Below are 18,453 nucleotides of genomic sequence, written 5' to 3'. Positions count from 1 at the left end.
TTTGGGATAGTTGAATTTGCTCAAGAGCTCAGTTTATTGCGGCATCAAATTCAACAAATTTAGTATCATTGATTCTAGCCTGATCAACATTATGGTGCATACGAAATACCCGCTTGTACCAATTCTCGTGACTAATATGATCATTCACATACACAGGGTTTAAAACTTTGTCTCGTCGGTTATAACTTTGTATGGCATAAGCAGCTTATTTATCTACGTTTCTAAGGCCTTTTATTTATTTGATATCGCCTTTGGTAAATTTATCATTTATATCAACTTTAGCCCTTGCTTGCTGCTGTGTGTCTGTTTCAGATATGTGATCTTTTATATCGCCTATTTCAGTACGAATTTTGCCAATACCTTCAAGTATTTCTTCACCAGCGGGCGGAGGTTGATCTGCAGCTATGTCAGTTGGAAGGGCTCGTAAAACCTTTTTTTTTTGTTTTCTTAGTTCTCGTTGCTATTTTTTCAGCCTGCGCATTGGTTTGTTTTACCGGTGCAAGAAGACCTTAAGTAGCTGTTGCGACTTTTTCAGTAACTGTTGTGATAGGCTTAAGTAATTGTTTTGTGCCTTCTGCAAATTCAGCTTGTGCTTCTTGTTGTGCTTGTAGATTTTTCCAAAAGAATCTCTCACAGGAAGAAATTTCTTAATTGCTTCTAATCGCTCTCAAACCAATTGTGCGGTGCATGATTCCGGATGAATCATTATCATATATAACATTTTTCAATTAATAGCAGCAGAGAGGGTGAAGTCTCATACTTGTCACTTGAATTGGTAAAATTCTTTGCTTCAATAATTGCGAACCTTTTTTGCGATTTCCAGGAAGGCTGATTTTTACGATTTGAGGGTGAGTCAATTAGAGTCTGTTCACCCTCTCTGCTGCTGATGGACATTTCTACCAATCGATATTCTTTAGGTATATACAACTGTATTTATTTTCTGTCCCTTTGATATAATTTCGATATACATTGTAGAAATAAACGTTTTGTAAAACAAAATATTGTGACAGATAGCACATTAATATAAAGAGAATTATGTTGTACTTCGCAATTCCCAAATAACATCTCTTTGGGGTGGATAAAATAATATTATATATCATGACAACATTAATGAACTTGATTTAGTTGTAACCGTTTTACTGTATGCTCATTTACGGGTTAAAATTGTCAGTGTTATATTAAATATTTCTTACACTTTAAACCTAGTTATTCATGGTACTATCAGACTAAGTGAATTGTAATGCTGTGTTAGGTTCTTTAAGGGAGCAGATGCTTTATCAGGAACGGCTTCAAAATGATTTGCAATACCATAATGATTATGACAGTTGTTATGGAAGCATCAGTTATTTAAAACAGAACTAAAATTCAACTGTTTCAATTCTCTTCAAATGTGTTACAAACATAATATTGCCTTGCACTTTCTTACATTATAATGTTCCAAAAACAGCATCATTATTCACACAGTAGGAACAAAAGCTTACCACATGTAATATATAAAGTGATAGATCGTATTTGTGTAAATCAAAGAGAACTTGATAAAAATGCTTTGCTTCAGAATTTAAATAATATTAAAAGTTTCAAAGCTTTAAGCATTGCTGTAGTTATTAGGAAATATAGGTTGCAGCTTGATTTATTATTTTACTGACATTTGCATGCATACCTTCAGTGCTAGGTAATTTTACTGGTTGTGGTTTTCATCTAATTAACTGTGCATGTCTATCCTTGATTGCCAAGAATGCTTTACTGGCAAGATTGCCAACAGTGCCATTGCCTTTATTGCGAACAGCCTCTATAGCCTTCATCCCTAATTGTTTTACTATTGGTGTTGCTTTTGGGGCTATCCTTCTAATAAACTCTGAACAACATCACCAAGTCCATCTCTGTAATCGCTCTGTAAGTTGGTAATCGTGAATTACAGCTCTAACCCTGATTGGTCTATGTTGAGCATATATTATAATCATTTAATTTATTACTTATTTATCTAATCACTCTAATTATCATCAGCAATTTCATCAATGAGAGAATGATAAACATTGATATCCATAATACCGCCAGTAAATAATCTTCGACAAATATCAGATATTTCATTAACGATTTCCGACTAATTTTTTCCAGCACATTTTCCTCCAATCAGAATTTCTACTCTATCTACAGCAGAAAGAATACTGTCAGGACAAATAATGAGACCACTTCCTCAAGTAGAAAAACCACTTCCAGTTGTTCCTTCTTCTTTCTTACTTGGTGAAGAGCTGCAATTCCCACATTTGTCTAGCCCTTTCAAATTCTGGGTCTTTTTCTTTTTCTCCCTCGTTTAGCTTCTTTATTTTGATTTTGCTTCTTCATCATCTATTGTTGGAGATGGTTGCTCTTGTAATGCAAATAATTGTTGTGATTCTAGTCATTGTAATTTTATAATATATTTTGTGATGTATTATATCTTGCATCTTTTCTTTTATCGAACCTGTCAAGGTTATAATGTATTTTATAAACCCAATTGTACCAGGTTTCACTTTTTACATATTTATCTGAGTGTACACAGGTTTCGAAAATGCTTCTTTATCATAATAACTATCCATCGCAAATATAGGTAAATCTCCCTCTTTAGTATTCGTTATGTGGAGAATACTATCATCGCTACTTATAGGTTACTGCATTTGTATGGGAAAATATGAATGAGTTTTTGGAATGAATACTGCATGAACTTGTGAGTGCAGTATATCCTTCCGACAAAACGAGTTCATATTTTCCCATACAAATGCAGTAACCTTTTTATTATATGCTCATTTTTTTATTCTACCTAAGGTTTAATTATATAAACAAAATACACTATAAGAAACAACGTAAATGAATGAATGCCTTATTCCAAACTAAATTCACAAGCGCAGATTTGACATTACAAAATGACATCATTATTAATGCTCACATAGCTCCGCCCAGATAAATTTGTACTTTGTCGCACGGTCGACATAACTTTCGAAAGAAAATTGCGTGTCTAGTTAAATTTGAAATATGCAGTCATATTGTGAATGAATGCGCATTGCAACGACTTTTCCATTTGATCTGGAGTGAATTATTTTGGTATTTTGTTTCGATTCCACGAAGGTCTGTGATTTTGGACTGGATTCATCTGTGCAAATTATACATGAAATACATGAAGTGGCATGGGAGAAGCGTGTTTATGTCTGCAAATGTGTTTCTGTTTCTGTCATTGAATGTTTGAAATCATAACGTGGGAAAATATGAAGTCTTTCAATTGCAATTTTCAAAAAGACACTTTGGAATTAAACGTGTATTTCATTTTGAGTGCAGTAAGGAGGATGCAATTGCACTTATCAAAATTACAGCACACTTTCGAAATGTGTAATCCAGATTGAAAACCTATGACATGGCTCATATAATTCGGATTTGCAGAATTAAGAAAAAACATTTTGAGGAAATTCAGGATGTAAAACTAGGTATATTTTATTTTGCCATTCTTATCACCAGATAAAGAATACAGTATATACCTTGTCACTTGTATGTTGTTTGTAAGGACATAATCGTCCATCTTTTATATAATGTAGCTAGCTTAAATCCATAACATTGTATCAACGCAGAATGTGCCAAAACAGCTGGGTGTTTTTTTTTTGCAGTTCAAGAAACATGTTTTAGTTCATTCAGAAACAAATTTAAATAACAACAACGTAAAGAGCCTGTTACGCGAGTGTATATGATTTGTTTACAAATCAAAAGTGCTGGTGTCTGCGTCATTGTTTGTTTACAATAGAAAGTAGTTCCTTTATTCACGTGAATGCTATATGTGCATTGTCGCGCGAGTTCAGTATCAGGGAATACTGAACGATTCCGACAATGTAAAGTTAACGGGGAAAAAAATGAGCATGTAATAAATTTATTTATTGCATAAACATTTTCTTGTTCTGATATATCACCCTTTTTAATGCGAGCTTGTTCAGTATCTTCAAGTACTTCCTTATCTATATCAATATGCTGAGTATCATCTACTTCATCTGAAATATCTTTTAAAATCTTTTTTGTTCGTTTAGTTCTTTTTGCCATCTTTGCAGTTTGCTCAGCAATTTGTTTTAACATTGGAAGAAGACCTTCAGTAGCTTCTGCAACTCTTTCAGTAACTTTTGTAATTGGTTTAAATAATTTATCTGTACCTTCTGCAATGTCCACCTAAGCATCTTGACGTTCTTGTAGTTTTTGCCTGACAGAATCACTGACTGGAAGAAATGTCTTTATTGCTTCTATTCTTTCTTGAGCTTATTTAGCAGTATACGATTCTGCACCAGGTGTCATTATTGATATAATAATGATCTAATTACAGTAGCAAAGAGGGCACAACCTCAATGTAATGTCCGGCGGGTAAATGAAATCATGTGTACAAATTAAAAAACTCTCGGAAAAGTTAGAGGCTTTGGTTTTGCATTAGTGAGCTTATTTTTTTAATCTTTTTTCATATGAAGTCTTAGTTTTAAAAATGACGCTTCAACAAAAGGTCTGTTTGCCCTCACTGCTGCTTCCCGAAAACTAAATGCAGCAATTTGGAATTATGAATTCTCATAGGTATTAACTGTCGTGTGTTTGTATGTGTGTTCTGTACTTTGAAATTACGTCATGTATAAGAATAAAGAGTCTGTGTAAGTACTACTCTGCTATCTAATTATTTCATATTAGTTTTTAAGAAAATATATGTATATATAATTCTCCATCCACTATGGGGCAATTTCTCAAGATATGTTGGGGCAAGTTCTCCATGGGGCAATTTCACAAAAGACATTGGTTCTCCATGGGGTGTGCTCTCAACGTACTTTATCAAAAGTTCCACTGTACACTACTAGGCCTAGCAAAGCCATACATAAGCTGATAAAGTCTAAGAAAGTCTGACCCAGTCATGTGAAGTTAACAAAGAAAAGACTACAATGTATTTACATCATAATGCTACTGATGAAGAAATAGTCAGACCAAGTCAGTTTGAAATTATTGCTTGATGTTAAAATACTTTGATTAAAACATGTAAAAAATAATACCATATCTTTGTTTTTCTCATCGAGTTACCAAGCATATGTTGACAACCAATTTACTTAAATGGTTTTTTTCCAGTATGAATCCTCATGTGAAGTTTTAAATCTCCACTCTGATTAAACATTTTATCACACATTTCACACTTATGTTTTTTTCTCCAGTGTGAATCCTCATGTGCAGCTTTAAATGTCCATTCCGATTAAACAGTTTCTCACACACTTCACACTTGAATGGTTTTTCTCCAGTATGAATCCTCATGTGCAGGTCTAAATGTCCACTCCGATTAAACATTTTCTCACACACTTCACACTTGAATGGTTTTTCTCCAGTATGACTCCTCATGTGCAGGTCTAAATGTCCAGTCTGATTAAATATTTTATCACACATTTCACACTTGAATGGTTTTTCTCCAGTATGAATCCTCATGTGCCGGTCTAAATGTCCACTCTGATTAAACATTTTATCACACACTTCACATTTGAATGGTGTTTCACCGGTATGAATCCTCATGTGCTTTTTTAAAACTCCACTCACATTAAACATTTTATTACACATTGAACACTTAAACGGTTTGTCGCCAGTATGAATCCTCATGTGCTGTTCTAAATGTCCACGTCGACTAAACATTTTATCACAAACTTCACACTTGAATGGTTTTTCTAAAGTATGAGTCCTCACGTGCAGTTTCAAAGGCCCACCCTGACTAAACGTTTTATCACACATTTCACACTTATATGGTTTTTCTCCAGTGTGAATCCTCATGTGCTGCTTTAAATGTATACCCTGATTAAACATTTTATCACACACTTCACACTTGAATGGTTTTTTTCCGGTATGGATCGTCATGTGCTGTTTTAAATGATCCCTCCGCTTAAACATTTTATCACACACTTCACACTTGAATGGATTTTCTCCGGTATGGATCATCATGTGCTGTTTTAAACACCTACTCCGCTTAAACATTTTATCACACACTTCACACTTTAATGATTTTTCTCCGGTATGGATCATCATGTGCGGTTTTAAAACTCGATTATTACTTAACATTTTATCACACATTTTACACTTATGTGGTTTTCTCTAATACACATTATTGTGTTCAGTTTCAAATCTCCATTCCGATTAAACATTCCGTTTCAAACTTATATGTTTTTTCTTCAACATGCACAACCTTTAAATTTCCACTCTGACTAAACCTTTCATCACATACGATACCACACTTAAACTGTCTTTCACCATAAAGTTTTTTCATCTGCAGCTTTAAATTTCACTCATGTTCCAAGTCAGACATTACAGACCTAAATGATTTTCTCCTGGATATATCCTCAGTGTCAAATCTCAATTCTGATTAAACATTTTATCACACACTTCACACTTGAATGGTTTTTCTCCATTCTTCTTCACCTGCCGCTTTAAACTACCTCTCGGATTAAATGACTTATCTCAAATTTCACACTTAAGTCAGAACCAGTTTTTCTGTAGTATCTAGGATTCTGTGCTTCTGTAGTGTTCAACGTAGATCAAACATTTTTCAACAGCATATATTCCATGTGCCCATTCAACTTTAAATGTTGCCGACATGACTGGTCAGTTTATAATACGTCTAGTAATCTGCTATGTCCGTCCTAGTTATGGAAGAATCCATTTTCGATACAGGAGAACCGATCCTTATCGGAATCGTAGTGTGCCAAAAGCAAGAGGGGGAAGAAAAAAAAAATAATATAAACAAAATGGAAGAAAAAAAAAAAACATGTAAATACAATGGCCTAAAAATAATGAAATTGGTATTTCAATATAAAGAGATACATAGTAATGTGCTTTGTATGATAATAATAATACTCATGATGATGATGATGATGATGATAAAAATAACAACAACACTACTTCTTCTACCAGTAATAATAATAATAATAATAATAACAACAATAATAATAATTATTATTATTATTATTATTATTATTATTATTATTGTCTAATGGGTCTCACATTGGATGTTTCGTACAGGATTATATGATAATGGCAACTGCTTTTTGGTAACATCCGCCATATTTGTTCTGAGTTTTCGAAGAGTCCATTTTCAAGGACCGAGTCTAGTCGGAATCGTAGTGTTACACTTGTTAACATAGTCTGCATCGTTTTTAATTATCATTCTATTTACATTTAATATGTCCGTGTCAACAAAGATGAAAATAATCCAAAGACAAGTGACCTCAGATTATTGTAACAACTATTTGAATATATAGAAATACAGAGTCATGAGCTTTTGTATGATATGAAATATTGACTTTTCGCCCTATGGACGTTTCGGCCGATGAAATTTCGTTTAATTTCAATGGAAATTTCTCCCCACATGGTACATGGACGTTTCGCCCCACGGACGTTTCGGCCCAGAACAGTTTGACCCACATGAATGGAAATATCTGACATTTACAAAAATTCACCATCATTGGTAGTGAAGGGGTGGGGTGGGGCGATATACGGACAATGGGAAAATATATTACGGCCCCCCCCCCCAAATATGGATGCACCAATTCTTAAAGATGAATCCGTTTACGATTATCAGTTTTATTCTTATGATGCACGTTTACCAAATCAGTGTGCTCGAATCGAATTACAAGTTCAAGATACAAGCAGATATATTTTACCTGCTGATGCATTTATTGAAGTAGATGGTGAAGTTATAAAAACAGATGATGCTGTATACAATGCAGACAATAGTATCGGTTTTGTCAACAATTGTATTATGGTGCTATTTGACAGCGCCACATTTATTAAGTAGACAGTATGTTGTTGATTTCCATTTTTGAGCTTGCGTAAATCCAGGTGCTGATATTAATTACAGAGCTTTCGCTGTTATACTCAGCGACAAAGCAATGTTACTTGAAGGTGTTGGTGGACGATTCAGATTCATTGATGCACCAGTAGAAAACATGTAATTAAATAACTTATCATATTATAAAAATGTCGTATAGTCACATTAATGTCACTCTGACTCCCGGTCAAGTGAAAAAATTACAATCAAAACTTTGAAATAAATGAGGAAAAATATATCACTAAAAAAGGATCAAATTTCTGGTTGTGATCCAAATAAATCCTCATTAACAAAGACTCAACTTAAACACATTTAGTGGATTTTCTTTCCTCGCAAGAATTTTTTCCGGTACCAGTACCTTCGCCACCTCCTCCTTCTTAGCCACACGTGGAGAATTTTAAACAGAGACAGACAGAAGAATTGGAGAAATTTTTACAGCAGCAAAAGGAAGCAAATCAAGATTTTCTTCTTCACAACAACACCAAGAAGAAGAGGCAAGAAGGAAACGACAGGAAGAAGAAGAATCAGCGAAGAAACCAGGTCTAAGAGAAAATGGTGAAAGTCAAAGGGTCAAGGTACTTTTAGACATTCTAGCAGAGTTAAGAAGTCTGAAACAAATGTATCAGACTTCTTTATTACGATCGAAGAGAAAAAGACCTCCCCAAGCTAAACAACCCAACCCTGTGACTACAACTGCAGTACCACCCATAGTAATTTCTTCCAAATCGTCAACGACAGGAGCCAATCCAGAAGTAGGCCTTGTCCGTGGCAAAGGCTTAAGACAGTTAAAGCAGATTACGTTCCGTTCCTGAGTTTGTTTTTTAAACAAACAAATACCCAGCGGTGCTTTTCAGGGACACTCATTTCTCTCGAAAAGAGATAATATTTCAGTTGCCAACATCAATTGAAACTCAAAAACCCTTTTTTCCCTGATGTATGTCTGTGGGTGTGTGAGTGTAGGTCCATATTCTAAAGATCAAAACATAAAGACACTTACGTTTATGCCTGTTCTTTTCTGATGCAAAGTTTACAATCCAATTCACAACACAAAACTTTAAAAAGTTCATAGGCTTCTTCTGTACCTGTGTTTACTCACTGTGTTTTTTAACTTTCTTCACTATCACAGTTTTTTCCTCCATTTCTTCCTCACTTTCTAGTCTTCTTTTCTTCTCATTTTACGCTTTCTGCATGTGTCTGGGCTCTTCCTCTTGGGATGGTACCTCTTCTTCCTGTTCTGAACCACTCTCCTTCATCCTCCTGTTGTTTCTTAGGGCATTCTGAAGACCAATGTCCTTTGTCTTGACAATGATAACAGGTATCTTGATTTTTGTCTCTTCTAGTACCTGTTTTGCTTTTATGACGGTCTGGACACTCTGAAGACCAATGGCCTTTCTTCTTACAGATATAGCAAGTATCTTGACTTTTATCTCGAAAGAAGAGTGAGTAGTCCGTCGGCTTGTCTGACGAAAATTTTCTTATGACACCTCGCAAAGCTCTGGTCAAAAGTTCGATCAGTGTAGGCTCTTCTATCGTTCTGCTCGGTTTAAGAGTGAAATGAATAGTGGAAGGCAAGACACACACCCTTTATATACGCTGGTCTGCCATGGATATAAAGTAACCCATGGCGTTTTAAATGTAGTCATTTGACTTTTCGCAGTCAAGATGAAACGATCACATCAATCCGTGAAGAAAGGAGAAGAAAGTAAGAGGCTTATGTGATTCATCGCCTCCTACAATAGCTGAAGTCTTGGCACAAATTCATGCTAGGGATTTTGAAGGTGACATGAAAGAGCCAGAATCCAGACCCAACCATTCTGCACCTAACCAAAGTTCACCACCATTAGTAAATCCTGAAAATTACTACCACATCCGAGAGACTGAAAAGCTCTCCTCCGGAAAATTTAGAACCACGGCTTACACCTACGTGGCGAACTTTAAAAATTTCAAGTCTAACGCACAACTGGAGAAAGCAGAAGGCTTCATTACCGAGGTGTGGGATTCTTTGTTAGCCACTCTGAAACGCCAATGTGAAGCAAAAGGAGACGATCGCTTGAGACTTTCCATTCATCAAAACAGTCTGAAATCCCTTGCATGGATCGAGTTTAGCAACCCAGCAGAACTGACACCTTCCAAAGTCATCGACAAGATTCAACACGTCCAACAATCCAACGACAATCTTCACATCACCGATGGAAAAGCAACACTGTTCATGACTCACGTATCTCTACCAAAAGGGACCGGACAACGCAGAAAAGTGTTATTAGTGGACAACCGTCGTATAATCAAGCGTAGCCTCGTCCAAATTAACAACTCTCAAGACCAAATGTGTTTTGCCCGTGCCATCGTGGTGGGACGAACGTATGCCGACAAGAACGACACGACAGAATGGAAAATAGTCTGGCAAACAAGTCAAAAATCGAATTGTGCCGAACAACGAAATGAAGTGGAACGTCTGTTACAGCAAGCAGAGTTATCCAAATCAACTCCCTGTAACATTCCTGAAATGCAAATTTGCAAGATGTCCTAGCTCCAAGCTACACCTTGAAAGTTCACACTCAAAAAGTGCGTGTACCTTTGTTGTTACGAGGCAAACATTTCCAAGACGAAAAATACAGTTACGTCTATCATCACGAGGAACATTTCGATGCCATTGCCAGTATCACCACATTTTTTGGGATCCAGTTATTACTGTGAAAAATGCGACCATGGCTATAACAATCGAGAGCAACACAAGCATTGTGGATCGAAATGTGAGGGATGTATGGCCTCTCAACCATGTCTGAACCAAGGACAAGAACGAGTGCATTGCTCTGCTTGTTAGCGCACTTTTGTCAGCCCTACCTGTTACCAACAGCATCTAAAAACGCAAGGTTCACAGCAGAAAAGTGATTGTCAATTCCTGAGACGGTGTCCTACTTGTGGACAAGGTATATGTACCAATAATACCAATGCAAACTTATGTTCAGGGAAAAAACTATATCACATTTGTGATCAAATCGTGGACTTGGAACAGCAAAGCTAGATTCAAAAATACCAACGACAACAAGAGGAAGATGATCACAAGAGGAAAGGCAATTTCATCTTTTTCGATTTCGAAATGCATGCAAGAGACCGGCATTCACATTCCTAATTTCTGTGTGGCTCATCGAGCGTGCGAGGATTACATACAAGAGCCTATCTTTAGTCATTTTCCTCACTGCAGCAAGATTCCCAGAGGACTTGAAAAAATCTTTCGGGGACCGACCACGCTGGCTGATTTCGCTCAATGGATCTTAGACCCCATCGACGAGATGTGGAGCCAAGAGGACATCGAGCGTTACGGAGATTGTCATCGTCATGCCACAGTGATGGCTCACAATTTCTCTGGATACGATGGACAGTTTCTTTTGAGATACTATACGGAAAAAGGCACCGCACGTCCTAAAGTGACACTGAACGGAGCCAAAATTATTTCCATGCAAGTGGGACAAGTACAGTTTAAAGATCCGATGAGCTACTTGGTCATGATTTTAAGTCGAATGCCAAAAACGTTTGGAATGACAGAAATGGCCAAAGGCTACTTTCCGCACTTTTTCAATACCCGAGTCAATCAATATGCCATTCTACCCCATTTGCCTGAGGCTCACGATTACGACCCCGAGAACAAGCGTACCGAACAACGAGAAGCTTTCTAAGCTTGGCACCAGACTCACGCCTCGTACCCTTTCGACTTTCAGGAATAAATGTTAAAGTAGTTTCGTTCCGACGTGGGCATTTTACGGCGTTGCTGTGGAAAATTTCGAGAACTGTACATGGATGGAACACGGAGGGTCGATCCTTTGAAAGAAGCCTACACCATTGCCAAAGCGTGTTTCTAATGTGTACCGTCAACAATTCATGTCTGAAAACACCCTAGCTGTCATCAGCCCTCAAACAACCAACTTTATCAAACGTCAGTACTTGGTCAAAGCCCTACACTGGTTTCATTACTTGTGCGACAAGGAAGACAAATGGATTCAGCATGTTCCCAACGGAGGAGGCGAAAAGACCATCGGAACGTATTCAGTGGATGATTGGGACCTAGAAAACCCCAAGATTGTGTAAGAGTTTAACGGTTGTTTATTTCACGGATGTTCAGTCTCTTACTTTCAACGTGGTACTAAAAATCAGTTGTTACAAAGGACCATGGAAGACTTGTACAAGGCTACTTGTCAGCGACGCTTAAAGTTAGAACAGCAAGGATGCCAAGTAGTGGAAATGTGGGTACACGAGTTCGATCACCGCTTGAAAACCGATCCCGAGTTTAAACACATCTTAGAAAGTTACAAGTTGATGGAACCCCTGAACCCGAGTGACAGTTTGTACGGAGGACGGACAAATGCCACCTGTTTGTTGTACCACGCTGACGAAGAGAAAGGAGAGAAATCAAATACTTGGACGTGTGTCCCTGTATCTTTACATGTGCAAATATTGTCACTTTCCTACTAGTCACCCGCAATTGCTGACGGAACACATCGACCTGGACAACATTCGACAATACGAAAGCTTGCTTAAGTGCAAAGTTTTGCCTCACACCGACTTGTACCATCCATTGTCAAGGAAAGTCGATGTTTCCCTTGTGCCGTACTTGTGTCGAAACGTGCAATCAAGATCAGCCTTGTCAGCACACCCAGGAAGAACGCGCCTTGACGGGAACGTGGGTTACCTTGGAATTGTTCAAAGCTCTGGATATGTGATACAAACTGTTAGAGGTGTACGAAATTTACCACTTTCCCAAGAAACAAAAATACCTAAAGGGCAATGAGAATCAGAAAGGCATTTTCGCAGATTGTGTGGATGCCTTTTTGAAACTGAAACAAGAAGCCAGTGGCTATCCTTCATGGTGTCACACCCCCGAAGAACAAAAGTCATTAAAAGAGAAATACCGGGAGCAGGAAGGCATCACTCTAGACCACATCGAGAAAAACGAAGGCAGGCGATCGTTTGCCAAAGTGATGTTAAATTGCTTATGGGGTAAAATGGAGCAACGACCGTGTTTACATAAGTCGGAGTATTTGACAGAACCTTCCCGCGTCTTCCAGATGATTCAAGACAAAACCAAATACATGAAACACGTGGACGTAGTCCGTGAGGATTTGATCTTAGTCAATTACGAAGAAGATCTGGACTTTGTGCAAGCCGACGAATTTGGAAATGTCACCATTGCGGATTATGTGACAGCCCATGTTCGCTTGAAATTGTACGAAGCTTTAGAACTGTTAGGTGATCGGGTCCTGTATTTTGACACGGACAGTTGCATCTACATCGATCTCCCGGGTCAACGTCACCCTAACATCGAAGGAGACTGTTTATGAGCTTGGACAGACCAGCACCCAGACAAGAAGATTTTAAATTTCGCTAGTGGTGGTCCTAACAATTTTGTCTACGAATACCGGGACAAAGAAGAAGTGCACGCCAAGTGTAAAGTGAAAGGACTGACTCTAAATTATCGCACTCTACGGATGTCATCCAGACCTGAGCAATCTCCTGTCGATGTCACCCTACCATCATCGAAACAAACCTGTGAAAGACGAATATTCGTTCCCTGTGCGTTTTTCTGAATATTGCAATCTTGAAAATCGTTTTCAATCGTTCCAAGGAAAATGGCCTAAATATCTCGGAGGACCTATCCCCGAAGAATTAGCCAGAGCAGGATTTTCTACCTGGGCGAAGGGTATAAATTCAAGTGCTTCAGTTGTGGTGTGTCACTACATCAGTGGGAACAGCAAAATTCGGCAAACCTGGAACATGCTCGATGGTATCCAAATTGTCATTACTTACCTTTAGTGGGACGATATCAGTAATCCCTGAATGGATAGTTTACAAGAGAACATTCTTAGTTTGCCAAAGGAGTTGAGAGAACGCATTTACCGAGAGTTTGTTAAAATACAAGTGAAACGCAAAGAATAATTGCATCCGTTACGTCACCGGTGTTTGAACCACTATACTTAAATGGCATAAAGCACTGATTCATTTTAAAGTGTTCCATTGGTCGAACGGTGATGATTCTCGTTAGATTCATAAAATTTTGGATGACACTGATACTACTTGCAAGACGTGCCTAATACACCGAATTCCAATGGCCAAGATAGAGGAGTACCAACATCTTTTACACCAAGAAATCTTGGCTGAAGAGAAAACTTCTGTACCACGTTTGGTGTGTGAGTTAGTGACTAAATCATATTGGTAAGGAACTAAAATTTAACCGATGCTGTTAACAAAATACACTTATTACCTTCAACAAAAGAGGGTTTAGTATGACATGATCATAGATACTTTACAAGAGAACATTTTACAACGAGGATACTTGTGTGACATTACCCATGTAGAGCCTGTCAGAACATGACACACTGTCCCTAGGACATCTTGGTTACCGAAAACATGTACAGAGACTTGTTTATATTCCAATTTGATCGTTTTGATGTGCATTTAATCGTTGTACGTAAGCATTTGGCTTTATGTATTTTTGTCTTTTGTGTTGTTTCGTTGTAACTGGCTATAAACGTGTCCTGAAAAAAGGTATAAAAACTCTTGTCTTGTTTGTCTTCGTGTCACCAATGACATTCCTTTCACAATGGCTACCTCTGCTGTCTCTGCTTCATCTTCCTCCACTTTGAAAGTCATCGACTAACACTTAGATCGTGCCAGCTGGGAGGCCTTGTATCTTCGCCATCCCTTTAACATGCTCACTGCAGGACCTAGCGGTTCAAGCAAAACCGAATTTGTCAAACGTTTGATCGAACATAAACATCATTTAACCTCAAAGAATCGTGTAGTGTTACAAAGAGTGGCAATTGGCGTACAGTCTCTTGCGAGAAAGTCAAGGCGATTCCATCGTGCTTGTGGAAGGCATTCCTAGCGAAGACGACGGAATCGTGTCTGACCCCAGTCAAACTCATCTGGTCATTTTCGACGACATGTTAGGAGAAGACGGAGAAGAAATTAAACTATGGTGTACGCGCAAGGAGCATCATCGTAATGCCAGTGTCATTTACATTACTCAAACTTTGTTTCAACAAAGTAGAACCCATCGTGCCATCAGTCTCAATGCTCATTACGTGGTCTTGTTTAAAAGCCCTAGCCATAAATCACAAGAGCAAGTCTTAGCCAAACAGTTAGGAACGCCTTGGCTAACTCATGCGTTCGACGATTCCACTCAAACCCCACACGCCTATTTACGATGACAGCACGTCAATTACTGCAAGGCATCATTCAGATTCCTCATGAAACCAAACGTCTTTTCGACAGAAACAAAGTAGCCTTGTCACAACTGGCCCATCTTTGCATCGACTCTCAAACCAAAAAGCAAATCATTTTGAAACCTATAGCGCGCGGTTCTCTAGGAATTGTCATCATTCGCTTCCTCATAAAATTGGATCCAAATGCCCTCAAAGTTTTCCACAAGAATAAAGACACTCCCAAAAAGTCAAACGAAGCCGAAAGAAGAAAAAGAGCAGGGGTGGCAAGATCCCGTCTCAACCCCAGAAAAAGAAAAGCCCACAGGAAACAGCTTCTACCCGCAAGAGAGCTACTTCGACCAGGACGCAACCTAATATTCGCAAACCACGACCTGCAGTGACCGCGTCTCCAATAGCCTTAGGTTCTTCCACTTCTCCGTTGTTGGGGGGCCAGACCAACCCAATTTAATACCCGTTCTTCCTCAGGTGATGAAACCATGGACACCTACGTCTCCAAGAAGTTCTCCTGCAGCGGTGACACCCTCCTCCTCTTTAGCTGCCGTGGCAGCTGCTCACAAAGTATCTGCTCCAACAATCAAATTCCAAGAGAGATCGGGCATGTTACAGAGTTTAATGGATTTGTCTAAGCAAGAACTGTCCCGATTTAGTCCGTTGCGAACCCCTCCACGACGTGTGATGCCTGTCATCAAGTTGATACGACGCAAAGACAATCAGTGGCGACGCGTTCCAGTATCACAAAGGCCTGAGGCAAAGCATGCACATCTGTGTGCTCCTGAAGAACCAAAGATATTACCTCATCCCCCACAAAAAATGTTATCCCACTTTTAACCCAAAGGAAAGAAAAGGAAAGGACTGCCTAGTGTTTAGTGAAACATGCGGATATATCTGTCCTGTCCAAAGCTTTACAATCTATGCGAAAATACTCATTCAAACTGCCTCCAAAGATGTCATCGATACCATGTCGAATGTTGTTTGAACGTCTTGAAAGTCACGATACCATTGTCAAAACACCAGAAACAATGTTTAGGAAAACATCGCCACGTTCTTCGCCAAATGGTTCAAAAGAAAATACCCATTCGTCAAAAGAAGGAGATATAGGTACAACGTGGAGGATTTTTGACTCTATTGTTAGGACCCTTGCTGAAAGGAGTATTGGGAACCGAGTTGGAAGGACTCGTGGGAGCAAGATAAAATGGACATCTGAAATCCAAAGATCTCAAACGTGTCACCAAAAAGGAAGACGACGTGTACAACATCGAAAGCATTATCGAACGCAGAACCCGTAAAGTGGGAAAACGATGTGTCAAAGAAATCAAAGTACGCTGGAAATGATATCCGCCCAGTTTTGATTCTTGGCTCGACGCTTCGCAAGTCATGGACTATAAAAAGAAGTGACCATCATGCCCTTCCACACAGCCTCAGTTACCGCTACCACTGCAGCGACTTCTCCTTCAACCAGTTCTTCTCTGCAAGATCTACAAAAGCAACCCTTGTGGGTGTGCTGTGAAGTACGTGTACCTAAAATGCAAATCGCCTTTTTATGCCAAATCTTTGTAGTGTATTGTGTCGTCGGTGCGGCCATTGCCAATTTGAGTTTACAATAAGGTGACAAACATTTTATTGAGCAGTTGCATCGGTTGCCTTCTTCCCAATGCATCCCATAAATACTCCTCGAACGGCAACAACGGGAATCTTGCGTCCAGTGTCAGCCACCACTCCAACAACATCATCCCCATTTTTAGCGAAGGCTTCCAGTGACCCCTCGGTCAGCCACAGAACTCTGGAATTATGAACAACCATAACCAATTTTACTTAACCTTACCCAGGGACAGTTTCATGGAGGTGTTTCCCAATGACACTTTGTGCTGTTACACGGTCAAATTACCTCAGGCCATCCAATTAGATCACTAAGCCCATTGGGAAGTGACTTTGGTGGAAATGATTCACTCAACACAAATCGAAAACATCACTAAAAATCAAAACACGTTTTACGTGGAAATCCTGAACGAACAATTGCAACAAGAGTTAATTGACGAAGATAAAAAATTATGCAAAGACAAAAAATAATCACGAGCCAGAGTAAGCGTAAGCATCTATAAAATGGAAATTCCAGTAGGCTATTATTTTAATGGTCAACATTTGGTGGACACGATTGCCAATATTTTCAATGCTCAGTTTGGCAACGCTTTGAACAAATTAAAAAGAGTCACCGTTGAGTACCATAAAGTAGCTCGTCCCCTGCTGATGTAATTTGAGGATGCCAAGATGTTGTCCATTACATTTTGTCCTAAATTGTTTTACATTTTTAGAGGAGACATCTTATGGGCCCCCAATCCCATAGACATTAACAACAACGATCGGTTTTATAAGCATTTTGTATCCCCTTTAGAACTGAACCGAGGACAGAATTTGATCTTCGTGTATTCCTATGTGGTGGAGTACAACGTGGTCGGACACACCTCCGTACTGTTACTGCGTGTCATTTCTTTCAAATTAGATTCTGTCACGACCAATGACAAGGAAGGTGGAAACAACTATCACGTTCACCGCGAATTATAAGTCCTCATTATCTGCCCGTCAGCAAGTCGTATTTTGACACTGTCAACATTGCTATAAAAGGAGATCTGGGACAAAATCTTCCATTCTCCAAAAGGGAAAGTCATGGTGAAACTCCATTTTTGAAACACGATTCTCTAACGGATCGTAAGTCATGTATCCTGTGTACCAAGGTGTCGCTCGACAGCGAGGACATGGTTTAGGAGATATGTTGAAATCGGCCTTTCGTTCGGTGGCTCCGGGGTTGAAACCGATGGTGACACGAGGATTGCATGCCTTAAAAGATGATGCATTAACGCAATGCAAATAATTTCTCCAAGATATTATCGACAAACAAAACCCCAAAGAAGCTTTCTTGAGAGCAGGCAAAAATGTCTTGCTGCAAACAGGCAAAGACATTTTGGACCGACGAGAAACGCCTATAAATGCCATGATCGCTACCGAGTCAGGCATTCCTACTTTGCTAGTGCTACAGCAAGGACAAGGTAGAAAGAGACGACGAAGAAAACACTCCTTCGGAGGTCTTCACACTCCTAAAGCTAGAAAGATTAAGAAAAGAAGAACCGTCTGAGACTTAGCCGTTTCTGATCACTAAAAAATCATAGAGACAAAACATAATGCACAGAGAGTCTTGTGCCAGTTCCAGGTTGGAACTGGATATGTTTCTCATGCCACCCATTATGATGACTATGCAAAAATCTCAATGGGTCGAATTTCACCCCGTCTCCTCCTTGACGAATTCAGCTCCCTAGAGTTTGAAATCAAAGGACAACCCGAAGGTTACATTGATCTGAACAGCAGTTACTGGTACCTGAAAGTTAAAGTTGTAAATAAGGATGG

At 38.8% G+C, this 18,453-nt stretch overlaps 1 pseudogene; it reads right to left on the bottom strand.

The window, feature by feature from the left end:
• Positions 1–3,406: 3,406 nt before the first annotated feature.
• The window catches only part of LOC149789763 (uncharacterized), a 76,198-nt pseudogene continuing 61,151 nt past the window's right edge, over positions 3,407–18,453 (bottom strand).

The sequence above is a fragment of the Sinohyriopsis cumingii genome, chromosome 10 (genome assembly GCF_028554795.1).
Source record: "Sinohyriopsis cumingii isolate HCF-2022 chromosome 10, ASM2855479v2, whole genome shotgun sequence".
NCBI classification, from domain to species: domain Eukaryota; kingdom Metazoa; phylum Mollusca; class Bivalvia; order Unionida; family Unionidae; genus Sinohyriopsis; species Sinohyriopsis cumingii.
Note: the sequence above shows the minus strand (reverse complement) of the source record. Positions and strands in the feature narration are given on the sequence as shown.